Raw genomic sequence first — 13,634 nt, 5'->3', positions numbered from 1 at the left:
TGTAAGTGATAAAAGGCATGCCTTGATCTCTCAGACATGTGAATCTTAAAATAACAAACTATATTTAATATTCTGGAAATAGCTATATCAGTGGTTCTCAACCTGTGGGTCACCACCCCTTTGGGGGTCAAATGACCCTTTCAGAGGAGTCACCTAAAACCATTGGAAAATATTGACCCTTATATTATGCTTCATAACAGTAGCAATATGAAGCAGCAATGAAAATAATCTTATGGTTGGGGATCACCACAACACAACATTGTGAAGGTTGAGAAGTACTGAGCTAGATAGAAGCAAAACATATTTTTCTTCAAAATAAATGTATGACAACAGGCCTGGGGGTGGCAAAAAAACCCCAAAATATGTGTGCTAAAATGTACAAATTTTTATTTTAATTATAAAGCACCACCTGATTAAAACTAAGATGACAGAAAAATAATCCACTGTGACTTCAAGGAAATATGATCTTACTGTAAGTAGAGAAATGTGGCTGACACATTAGGAGTCATTATTGTGAAAAACAATATTGGTACAACTGCAGCTTGCTCACATGCTACTAGATCCTCCTTTCATCATGCGACTTCCATTCTTCCAAACTGGAGTTCTCCAGATTGAGGAAGTCCTTGCATTATTCATCATTGCCACTGTCTCGGAGTTAAAAGTTTTGTTGGTGACAAAAAGCCAATTAATCATATTTATGGTGACAACCATGACTGTTACAAAGCTGAAATTCCTAGAAAGCACCCACTTCCCTTGATAGCAAAACCTGGTGATGTGAGCTTCTAGCCCCAAGACTTTGAAGATTGATTACTGTTCTTTCTGAGAAAGAATAATGAGTTACTGAAAAGCTAGTCCTAGCCATTATTAAGAGTAGAAATGGACTGAAGTAAGGATCTTAAATCCTGTGTGTTGACATATGTGTTTTGATGTCCATTTAATAGTTGAAAAATACAGATATGAGTCATTATCTAATAAATGACTCATTACACCATTCCTGTAGTCCTAGATTGATCTTTTGTACTTAAAACAAGAAACGGAAATGAAATGAAAAACTAGACAAATTCTGAGTGCGTTCATGAAGCAACTTGAAAATGTTGAAATTTCATTATATTATCCACATTGTGTCCATCAAAAACTTTGGACTTCTTTGTGGTAGGATACAGGCATAAAGTTTTCATTGTCTACTTAGTTGTCTTTTAAAATTTGATTTTTTTTTTTGGTTTATTTGTTAAGATTTGCAAATAAGGTTTTATTTTTTTAGTGAAATACAGTTTCTGCATAGTGAATCCATGGTAAATATTTTTATAATTATAGTTACTGACTTTTAGAAATTAGTATTAAAGTGTATTTACCAAAAGTGCTCCTCTGTTCTTTTGTGTCCAAATTCTTTAGTTCTTTGATGAAACTTGTGACTCAATCTAGTTTGTTACAACAAATATGGCCTCTATGAAAACGAATCCATAGATTCACAAAGTAAACAAACCATTCTGAAATACAAATCAAACTGTTTTAAAAACATAATTTATAGTAATAAATGTCAAGGTCTAGCAACACATTTAATGGCTGTGTGAGCTCACAACAGAACCAAACAAAATTATTGTAAATATGAGCAGTAGCATTATTTGGTTATTAAAGTGTTTATGATTTCTATCAGGAACAAGTTATAGGTGAATCTATCTATCTATCTATCTATCTATCTATCTATCTATCTATCTAAATGGTTATACCAGTATACAGTGGTGGATCATATTCATATTCTTCATTGAGAAAATGTTAGAATTTAACCAAGTATTAGTGACAAATGAATAGGTAACGGTTCCCTGTCCAAGTCTACCAAGTCTCTGGAATCTCTTCATAGGCATCTTGGCATCCTTGGACTTTGTGAAAAAAATAGTTAATCTTTCATGATGTTGAAAAGATAATGAGGTATCCCAAGGTTTTAACATCATTCATCCTGAAACACCTGGAAGTAGAAATAACACCTGTATATCATTTTCTTTATTCCCATAGGTGACACTACAAAGTTCCACAGAGACTTTAGCAGGAACCAAAGAATTTTATTTAGTTACTGTTTAAATGATGTTATTATTAAAATATAACTGGTAGCAGTCACACATGTTGTGAATAGTTATAGTTCTTTCAAGCAGGTGAACTTGTGGAGAACAAATCTATAGCAATCAGATTTTCCCTTAGCACTCACAATGTAGACTCCAAAGAGCTACCTGGGTTCAACATGAAGAACAACCAAGTCTTTCAAGGGATGACCACTTTCGTTCTGTCTTCCCAATTGATGATCATCCCTACATGTTTTTACAATAGACAACTCTAAGATGGACAAAACATCATTTGCAAGGTGCTTGTTTGAGATGACTGAGCCATTAACGAATATACTTCTTTGTTAAATGAGATTCCTAGTTGAAAATGGATGAGTACATATTCTTTCTCTGGGCAGCAGAAACCATGAAGCCTAAGACTGAAATCCAGCTTTGTAGATGTCTTGATTACCTTTGAAGCAGAATATAGGTTGATTGGTAAATTTAAAACATATGAGAGTTTTTCAAAAAGTCTTTAGAATCAATAAAACCTACAGGTATCACTAAAAGAAAATGCCTTCAAAATAAAAAGGAAATTGATAATTCCAAAAATTAGGGGTAAAATAAAGAAAATAGCAGGAGTGAGAGAAACTATTAAGACATCTTCTGCCAAGAGTTAGGGTTAAATTTTCAGAAAGCAACACAAGTAACTATTGGGAATATGTAAAACATTAGTTTTGATCACAAAATGTATAGTTCATTAGGGCCAGGAACCATGTCACTTCCATACATTTATGTTTGCTAACATTTGCCTAGAAAAAATTCAGGTACTGCATACTCCAAATACCTTTTGAAATAGAAAAGCTCAGAATTCTGAGCAGAAAGTGACCTGAGAAATGTCTAAATCTCCTAGGCAGAAAAGCTTCTCCAATTTAATGGTCCAAGAGTCACTTTCTGAAAATATAATTTAAATAATTTTACTAACAGTAAGTTATTAGGTATGCAGGAAAGGACAGGTTACTTCAAGTTTACCAGAACAGTATAGCAAATGTATGAGAAATTTTAGACACACCACTTTAAATCACTTCTTAATATTATCCCCTCAATGGACAAGCCAACGTATGTGTTAGAGGGTAAATCAACAAATCTAGAGGAAAAAGGCATTGATAATCTAAAGTCAGGATTCAAAACACTTCTACTTGCTTCAGAATTCCATTACTGTAAAAGAATGAAAGGTAGAGCAGGGAATAAGAAAGATAGATTAAGGAAGGACTATGATCAAAGTCTTAGATCTGCAGTGTGTACTCAAATGTATACATGTAATTGACATAAGCCACGAGCAAAACATGGAAGCTCATGATCAGAAGGAATGTGTGTGCCTTGTGAAAAAATGAGAGGGGAGGGGAGAGGAAGAATAAAGATCTAGAGACAAGTCATACTCAATATTCAATAACAATTCAGATGTAAATGCCATGCTCAGTCTTCATGCTGTAATGGTGATAATTAGTATTAAACTACTCTTGTGAAGAATTATTATTCAATGAAGTGCAAAGTAGAACTTTGAAGATATTTCTTTAGAGAAAGGTAAGCGATTTAAATTTATAATGTTATTATAACAAATTCCAAATAGTTGAAAATATTTTTTACTTTACCTATAGATTTTTTAATGAAGTAAACTAATGACAATACCAGTGGGTTCTATTAAACATTGTTCATCACTCAAAATATCCATTATGAAACTATGCATTCTCCAAGTACCATCTTTTGAAATTGAGAAACAGATTTTTCTGAGACATTCCTTATTAAGAAATCTTACCTAACTCAAGAGAGATGTTTCCAGCTAATAATGTATTTTTTATATTGAGACCTATTTTCGGTCTGTCCAGAAGGGTGGATTAGAAGGGAAAAGAAAAGAATCATGCCTGCCCTGTACTTGTCAACTCTTAAATTTTTCTAAATTTTTTGTATTAACCATAAATCAGTCAATTAATTAATTAGCTAATTAATTAATCAATATGAGCCATGGGAGTGATTCTGGCTCATGTGAAGCCCATGCCATGATTTTAAAAGACAGTTTTTGGTTCTTCATTAGAAATGTCATCATGGTCAAGAATTAGAAATCAGGATGCAAGCTGAAAGATCAGTGACAAATCATAAAATCCTATGTGTGAAAATGAGAGTGACTGGTGGTTTCTGTGATGTCCAAGTATGATTGACAAAGATGTTAAGTGCAAAGGAGTGGCCTATTAACTTTATTGATGTCTGAATAAAGTTATGGGTGTTTTCAAGTTTCCAGCTCTATATGTCATCAAACTTCATAAAACAGAAGCTTTGGATCTTTTAATTGGTTAGTTACTTGGTTCTTTATACTCCAAAAGTCATTAACTATCTTGTTTATGGGATATAGATTTTGATTATGAATCTTGGAACTTTTCACTGAGATATATTCATAGATCCAGTACAAAAATCCTGATACATTCTAGTAAATGAGTTATTCTCTCGTCACTGCAGAAAATAAAGCCACTAATCTGGAAGTTTCCACGACTCATTACAGAGACAAAGAGGAATTATTTTAATCTAAATGAATTTGAACAATATAAACTCAATAAATGCATCCTTAAGGTCTTACAGGAGTTTCCAGAGGCCATGAGTTGAAGCTGCTTTACCTTGCAATTTGAACACTTTCATGTGCTTGTTTGCATCCACTCTGTCCGGTGTTGATATTGAATATAGGCTAGAGTTATCTCCTCGACATTGAAAAGTTGTGTGCATCATAGGAAGATAAAGGTTCTTGAGAGAGTTAAAAGGTGGACGCAGGTTTCTTTAATATAAAACAAAAATGTAAATTTTTAATGCAAACTCAAGTGAATGAGAAGCAACAGGACTAGGCTCAAAACAGAGAAAATGGGAAAATTTTAGTAGAACTCTTAGTGTGATGTAGTCCAATATTAGAACTAAAGCAAGGAAACAAATTTAAGTCATAGCTGGAACATGATAACTCAGAAGGAAAAGAAGTTATGAGGAACTGGGTGTGGGGCGGGGAATGGCATATATATCAATAGTGGATACTCTAGTCCTAGGTCCCCCAGAGGAAGCAAATATGAGAATATTTGAAGCCTTCTCACTTTCCATTATGACTTAATGTCACATTTTCTTGAGAATACAGACAGCTAGAGAGATGGTTCAGCAGTCAACAACACAAGTTGATTTTCTAGAAGACAATGGTTAGGATTCTAGCAACCTTATGGCAGCTCACAACCATGGATAACTCCAGTTCCAGATGATCTGACATCTTCCTCTGGCATCTGCAGACATTTCCTGCATGTACTGCACATACATACATGCGGGCTAAACATCCATACATGTGAAATAAAAATAAATAAAATCTCCAAAAGGAAAACAGAGTCATAAGTGAAAGCAGTTGTCCCATATTTCAAACTTGTACTAACATTATAAGACTTTACAAACCCATAAAAGGATACAGTAAAAATATTTCTGTTTAAATGCTCTTTATCTCAAGAGGTGTTATATGCCTCCAAAAGAGCCTTTGGTAAAATTTCTGTTGAGTGCTAATTTTTCTTTAGACAAACACTTTGTGCCGAGCTGGTTGCATCATGTGATACAGAGTCATGTAGTATCTTGCCGAAACACACTCATCTGGTGTTTTGCTGAGGCAAGGCCCATGGGAAGGCATGTGATGCTTGGAGCAAGTATAAATAGGACTCAATGGACAGTGATAGGGCCCTTACATAGCCAACCTTGCAACGTTTCATTGATCTCACATCTTCACTGACCTTCACTTCATTGAAAGAGGCATGTCAGAGAAGTCCTGGCATTCTAGCTGACCCTGGTCACTCTTGCTAACTCTTGGCAGTTAAGCAGATGCCTGGCTGTTTCTGCTGGATCATTTGTCCCTTCATCTGTTGATTTGTCTTTGGTATCCTGACAATACTGAACTGGACTATTGATATCCTGATATCACCCCAAAGAACTACTTCTAAACAGGTCCACATCCCCTTGTCCACTTATCATCTTTTCTCCCCTACATTTGAATGATGGGCTAGAAGGAGGGAGTTGCAACATTTGAAAACTCTTATTAAAAGTTGTTTTGAAAATTCTAAAGTCTATGCTTATGGGTTCAATAATATGTAAAACCAGACAAGAAAACCCCTTATAAGGACATATCAAGCTGATAGAAGAATCAAATAAATTATATTTAAGCATATAATTTCAAATTGTGCTGTGTGAAGTAAGAGTATAAAGAACAGAGGTGAGTGGTAGTGGGACCTGATCTAGTGCTTAGGAATGGGAATCACTTTCCTGTGAACATATTACATGAGATTGAATTAAAACAGAACTGTAAGCCAGTTGGGTCAAGGGATCTAACAAATGTCCTAATGAAGAGGCAATGGCATACCCAAATGATACAAATGTAAAAGAAGACTCAGCATACCACAAGCTTGCAACCAAAGGGCTTCCGGAGCTGGAGGGAAGGTCTGTGTGTACTTTATCATCAAAGAGTGAGTGTGGTGAAATTGGGACATGACAGATCATAAGACCTCCTCACCCAAGCAAACCACAGCTGTACTCCAAGCAGGTGCTCCTCAGTATTTCTATTAGATCATAACTTGGGAGAAGCCGGGGTGGTGGCATATACTTACAATGTGGACACTGATGAGGGAAACAAAGGCAAATCTCAGGCTTCCTAGACAGCCAGCCTAGCCAAGTGGTGAATCCTAGGCTGCAGGAAGTGATTCTGTCTCAAAGCTTAAGGTGGATGTCTCCTGAGGAAGGACATCTGTAGTTGAGTTCTTCCTTCACATGTACACACACAACCCTGCACACACATGTGTGCTCACACACAAACATGCATAAATAAGCATGCACACACACACAAGGGCACATACACATACAAATGTACACTTCTTTAAAAGATTGAATTGGAGAAGATTTGCTCTTTTTAAATCAAACATTCCTCTCAGTGGGTCTTTGGACTGTCAGACACAAACACTGCTCTCAAGTGAAAGCCCATACTAATTTTAGGGAGAACCATCTATCACAGAGTAGAATAACACAGGAGCCTTAAAGTCCTGGGCAGCAGTTTGGATGATATGATTAGACAGTTTGCTTGTGTAGAGTCTACATGTAGCCAGTTTACTCTGAAGTTAGACTACTGTAAACGTTCTTCCATCCTCACCCACTGTTCTGCTGGAAGTATAAAAGGCTAGACTAAATAAATAGTAATCCCTCTCCTAAATTAAACACAAAGACAGACTAGTCAGTGAGGTTTGAGGAATGAGTTTATGGAGGTTAAGAAATTAACCGAAAGGTACCAAACAAACAATGGGTTGTGAGGAAAGGCTCAAGGCAAGGAGGTTCCCCAGGGAACACCAGAAACATTTCCAAAGTAGTCTAAACAAGTTGTTCTTCAGGTGTGACCCACAAAACAGAAACATTACCACCTGGGAGCTTGTTGGCGATACAGATTCCTAGACTTTTGTCTGAACTAAGGAAACTTAGAGTTGTGTCATGGAACCCTGTGCTCATAGAATCTTGGCAGCCACTTGCAGATCTATGGACCGATTATTCTTGAGGACTAAGAATAGGTTGGAACTCCAGTCAATGACCATCTGCTGTGTGTCTGTGTGGGGTGAAAATGCAAAACCTAAAATGAAAACATTTTCTTTCTTAGTTCTATGTGTTCAGCTAATCATTCATTAGGTTTATGGAAGATTTTGTATCATGCTTCTTTCCATTTCTGAGGGTCAAAGGGCACTTGTGACATACCAGCTCACTGTTGTCATGAAATAATAATGTGTAATTCACTTGTAACTTCCTGAATAAACATATTTTAAATACCATTAGTTGACAAAATATGGAATCAATTAAAAACAATGAGGTAGCATAGGAGTAACTCAGCTATTGAAGGAAAATTATTAGGAAATTATAACTTTTATTCTTTTTATAAATACTGCACAATTTGCTTGCCAAAAGTCACTATTCTATGTTCTTGTAAAGAGTGAATTAGGATCTATGCCCTTTTAAATAATATGGTGTCCATGTGTCTTTCTGATATCAGGAGGGTCGGCACTGACTCTAGCCAAGTATAGCTGATGTTACCCTAGAGTATGGGTGGGGATGAAGAACATGGATGGCTAAAGAAGTGGAAAATGAGCAATGTTTCTTCAGTTAAATTTATATGCACCAGTCACCAAGAAGCACCATTTGCTAGCTTTAAATAAGGCAAATCAAATGCAGAGTTAGCTGAACTAGTAACCCCAGCATGCTTATGGATATTCCAACTAAATGGCTATGGTACTCAAGTCAGATGGCTGGTGTAGTCTACTCAGATGACTCGGGTAGAAAAATTAGATGGCTCAGGTCCATTGGCTCTGGTAGTCTACTCAGGTGTTTGGAGTACTCTAGTCAATGGCTGTGGTACCCTAGCCATAGAGCTGTGGCACTCTAGTCAAATAGTTGGGGTAACCTAATCATACAGCAGTGGTAGTCTAGTGTGATGGCTGGGTATTCCAGGCCAATAGTTGGGGTTCAGGGTCACAATATCTTATCAAAGTCAGCTAGGGAACTTAACATTTCAATGTAGGTGTCCGTTTATCTTCAAAATGAGTATAATATCACCACCCACATGAAAACGTGTTAGGAATATTCAGAGACATTGTCCCTAAAATGGTGATCAATAATATGTTATATAATATGATTTGTTGTTTGTATTTTTTAAAAAGCCCAAGGAGTTTCATTGAACAAATATTAGTTCTTGATAATGTATAAGGGGCTTAACCTGCAATCTCACCCAAATATTTTAGCCATGTGATTCAGAGTTCAACAAAAACTTAGTACATTGATTCACTGCACAGACAAACATGGATTTGTGTGGTAATATGAGGTGGATTTAAGCAGGCTTTTTGGGATAATCCAGGAAAATTGCAGCCAGCTGATAGAAGTCTTCTTCACGTGGATCTAGTTTTACTCTGGTCTTCTTGCTTGTTGGTAGCAGCAAAATATCTCATTAACTTCATCCTTCTGGCATCCACCTGGCCTTGCACTGCTGGACCTTGAGCTTCAGTGATGTCATTCTTTGATCTTTCAGTTTTAACGTCCATCTGGTGCATGATCCTAGTTTGGAGCATCAAACTATGAGAAAGAAAACCTCCAATTAACATAATAAACTGATTATTTTTATTAAATAATGTTTAAAAATAGGCATGGTCTCACGCTTCCAATAGATCTGGAGTGATAATTTCAAACTGTGTTTTCTTGCCTTTGAGTAACCTAAAAGAAAAGTGGGGCACTTTGCACCTCCATTTATCCCTGTCCATGTGTTAAAAATAAAAACAAATTAAAGCTGCACAATTAATCCCCAGTTCTCAGTAATCAAGAAAAAAAAGAAATAGCTTGGGGGTTCTGAATAAGCCTCGTCATATAAAAAGTCTTAGAAGGAAAACTGAAGACATATGACTGACAAGATAAAAGAATAATAAGAAAGAAAATGCTGAGACATTGAGCTTGGTGGCTTTCTTTCTCAACTGAGCCAAAAAGAAGAGGACTTTGTGGTAAGTACTGCAGGCAGAATCGCCCGGCACATGTGGGGCTGCACACATCTGCCATGCAGGTGTTCGGATGGATTTTGCCATCACTCCAAAAAACAGTCATACATTGTCTTTTTTAAATTGAGGGTGGTGTGAGCACCAGTGGCAGTCAGTGTTAAATGTCAGGCATACAACATATTTATTCAAGTCAGAGTTGCTATGGAGCTGCTGTGTGACATCTTTTGTAGTTAATTCTAACCAGTTGAAATGTTTAATGAAAATGACACAGAACCCAGTGTGTGTGTGTGTGTGTGTGTGTGTGTGGGTGGGTGGGGGGTGTCTGTCTCAGTTTCTCTCTAGGTCTCTGTCTTTCTCTCTGTCTCTGTGTGCGTGTTTCTCTCTCTCTCTCTCTCTCTCTCTCTCTCTCTGTGTGTGTGTGTGTGTGTGTGTGTGTGTGTGTGTGCGCGCGCGCGCGCGCGTGCGCCTTTCTCTGTCCCTCTCTTCAGAATAACATCTTCAGAGGAAGCAAATGAGAATTATTTCTTGTTTTCATTTCTGAAGATCCTTTCTTTAAGTTTGGGCTTACAGGAGATAAATGGATTCTTTAGTTTGAAAGGAATAAAAAGGTGGTCAGGAAGGTTGCTGATCACAGAGTTAGTTTGAAATTACAATTCCATAGTTAAAACGAATCCTTGTGCTAACAGAGTCAGCATTTTTTGTCTGCCATTTTTTACACTCTTTTGGATTCAATGGTACCTAGATTTAGTTTTCCCTCTCTCCCTCCCCTTTTCCGTCCCTTCCCTCTCCTCCTTACTCTCTTCCTCCTCCTTCCCTCCTTACCTTTACTTCCCCCTTGTCTGTCCACTCCTCCTTTCTTTCCCTTCTTTTTCATTTTGTGGTGAGTATTTATTCTACAAAATCATGGGCTTCAGTACAAAACTGTCGTGCATGCCCAACATATGCTTGACCTAGCCCCATTATCTTATCCTGCTCCTCTCTTCCCTCTCCTGATCATCCCTCATTCCTCTAAAATTAATACCTTCAAGTCTGATCCCCCAATCACTACTGCACATAAACAGTAGGAACAGAGCCTTTGACGATAAAATTTCACATAGGACTCAGCTTTACAACTTGTGAGTTTGGCACATGGCCATAGCAGGAAGTACTACTGTTGCCTCTAAATGTTCAAATATAACTTCAGAGCCTCTCTGCTTGTCTGTGCACTTCCAACAGCATCTGGCTGATTGGCACAAGCATGGTTGCCTATAGCTAAGTCATGCTATCATGGTGACCATGAGATGTTTATTCTCCCATCACAATGCAAAATCTTGGGAAAAATTAAATATCTCTTGGTTCTAGAAAGGGTGAAATCAGGTAATTTGCTTCCTATAGACAGAAATCATTTCAACCATTGTGTGTGTGGGGAGGGATTAAAAGTGTAAAAAAAAACTTTACAAAATCATATTGATTGATATTATTGATATTGCCCATATTTCTTTTAAAATAAACCTACTTTTAAAGTGGCAGTGTGTCCATTATGAAAAATTTGTAAGTCAGCAAGTCTATACATCTTAAAGATAACCATAATTACATACTAATGGATGTCATTTTGTTATTAAATTGTATTGTAGCAGGTGTGCTAGGAATATATTCCTACATGTTAGTTTAGAACACCCAACCAAAGGTATGCAGTGGATACATAAATATCAACTTATATAATGGTGATGTCTTAATGGAATATTTCATGAAAGTAATGCATGTACTATATGATTTAAATTGTACCAAAATTTGTACAAAATTTGTTCTGCACTGTGAGGTTTTATTAGAGGTTAAGACTGAGACCTTAAAAGTCAATTAATGCAGCAAACTGTGCGATTATGGATGAGTTAATCTATTCATGCATTAGTGAATGTGCTACTTGGTGTATAATTTGGATTTTGAATGGTTTTCCCACATTGATCATTAATGGTGGAACTTTGTAGGAAGCTGCTATGAATCCTTGTCACTTGAGAAATCCCATACCCTTCTCACTTTTAATGAGTATATTCTGTAACTATAAATGTTATTTTATGAATGGATTTGTGTTATCTACCATTAAGCTTACTTCCTGGCAATCACCTGCACTGTATTCTGGGATAAAGGTTTCTGCTTCATCTTTAGTTTTGTGGCCATCTACTTTTGCCAGACTAACCATCAAATGCCTCCTGCAGGACTTCCCTAAGGTTCAGTTTCTTACCCTTCTTTGTATCCAACCTCTCATTCATTCTTCTGCTTCAATTTTCTTTGAGTCTATCCCTTAAAAGAGATGTGTTATACTTCTCTTATCCTGGATTCTTGTTAATTGTCTGAGGACTGTGTTATCCTCCTGTACTCTGTTAAGGTGATGAGTTACAATGCTTTGTGTTTATCAGCTAGGTTTTTCATGCCTGAGTTCACATGCCTATGTTCTCATGAGGCTCTGTTTGGCTGTCTACTTCACTGATAATGTTTACATCCATGTTCATGGATTACTTTGCTCAGTTTTTTATTTGCAATGCCTTTGTCTGATTAGATATATTAATGTCTGCATATAAAATTACTTGAAGGCATGAGAACTTCTATCTTGGAAGCATATTCAAAATTTGGTACATTTCCCTAAAGTTAGGTCAACTTGTGAATTGGTCATATTTTGGGCTATGCATTGAAATAACTCTTTAAAAATAGTTAACTTACAATATATTCAACCATTCACATAGTCTTTTTTTGTAACAGTTTTGATAAGATATATATTTTTTACTACTTTCATTTATTAATACTACACTAAATTATCTGTAGGGTTTCATTACCTGAGTCATTTAGATTCATGTTGCTTATGTTCCATGTTTTTGAACATTTAATAGATAATTTATTGACCTGAATCTCTAATCTTTCAGGTAAGTAGAATTGCACAGTGGGTAAAGGCACTGTGTCCAAGCCTAATGACCTGAGTGTAATCTTTGAGCCTCACATAGTAGAAGGAGACAACTAATTCACACAAGGTGTAGTCTGACCTCCACATTTGCGCCATGTCACAAGCATACACACACACACACACACACACACACACACACACACACACACACACTCACACTCACACTCACACTCATACTCATGGGTAGAGGTGATTGCATGCCGCAAAGCCCAGCAGCCTGAGTTCAGTCCCCAGGACATACATGGTAGATGGAGAGAACTGACTCCTGAAATTTACCTTCTTTCTTCCATGTAAATGCTGTGGCATGTGCACACATGCACACACACAAATATGTAGATGAGTATAGATGAATGCAACAAATCATTTCTAATCTAACACCAGGACAAACAGGGAGCATACCTTCTAGGTTTCCCATTTGTTTGACATTTGACCTGATTTGTTTAATAATCTGTAATACCCTCTTAGTTAATATTCTATGATCACTTGGAAATAATACTACAACTGAGAAAAGGTGCATTTTACTAAGTAAAGTGTATTGATGTGTGCCTCTGTAATATCCTATAACATTTGCTCTTCTTTATTTTTTTCACAGCCAATCACATCAGTCAAGGAAATGCATAGTGCAGAGAGTGGGTGACAAGAAGCAGGACTCACACAGCTACTCAAAAACTTTGATATTGTAACATCTATTGAAAATATTTTTGCTGTAAGTATCATATATTTTGTTTTGGGTATCATTAAGTCTACAAATCTTTGCTATTTAAACATGAAGACATTTACTTAATATAATCTTATACCACCCTGCCTTAGTCTACCTTTAAAATGATATTGACATTTTCCTTCTTTTTTCATGAAAGGATTTGGATGATTCAAAATTTTAGTGTTTAATTTTATGTACCATTTCATCACATTTACTTATTTATTTGTGTGTGTGCATGTGTGCATATGCCATGACATTTACATGGAAGAAAGAAGGTAACTTTCAGGAGTCAGTTCTCTCCATCTACCGAGTGTGTCCTGGGGACTGAACTCAGATTGCTGGGATTTGCGGCAATCACCTTTACCCACTGAGACACCCTCCTGGTCCTTATATTTCATTTTAAT

The 13,634-nt window shown here is 36.5% G+C and overlaps 1 long non-coding RNA gene across 1 annotated transcript in view; it reads left to right on the top strand.

Annotated features, from left to right (window-relative positions):
- The window catches only part of Gm36408, a 123,926-nt gene extending 110,705 nt beyond the window's left edge, over positions 1–13,221 (top strand). The window contains exon 3 of the long non-coding RNA XR_377737.1: positions 13,123–13,221. This is a non-coding gene — a long non-coding RNA (predicted gene, 36408). The remainder of the gene's footprint in view (positions 1–13,122) is intronic.
- The last annotated feature ends 413 nt before the right edge of the window (positions 13,222–13,634 follow it).

Source organism: Mus musculus, chromosome 6, assembly GCF_000001635.26.
Source record: "Mus musculus strain C57BL/6J chromosome 6, GRCm38.p6 C57BL/6J".
Taxonomy (NCBI): domain Eukaryota; kingdom Metazoa; phylum Chordata; class Mammalia; order Rodentia; family Muridae; genus Mus; species Mus musculus.
The sequence above is the reverse complement of the archived record's forward strand: the minus strand, read 5'-3'. Positions and strand labels throughout refer to the sequence as shown.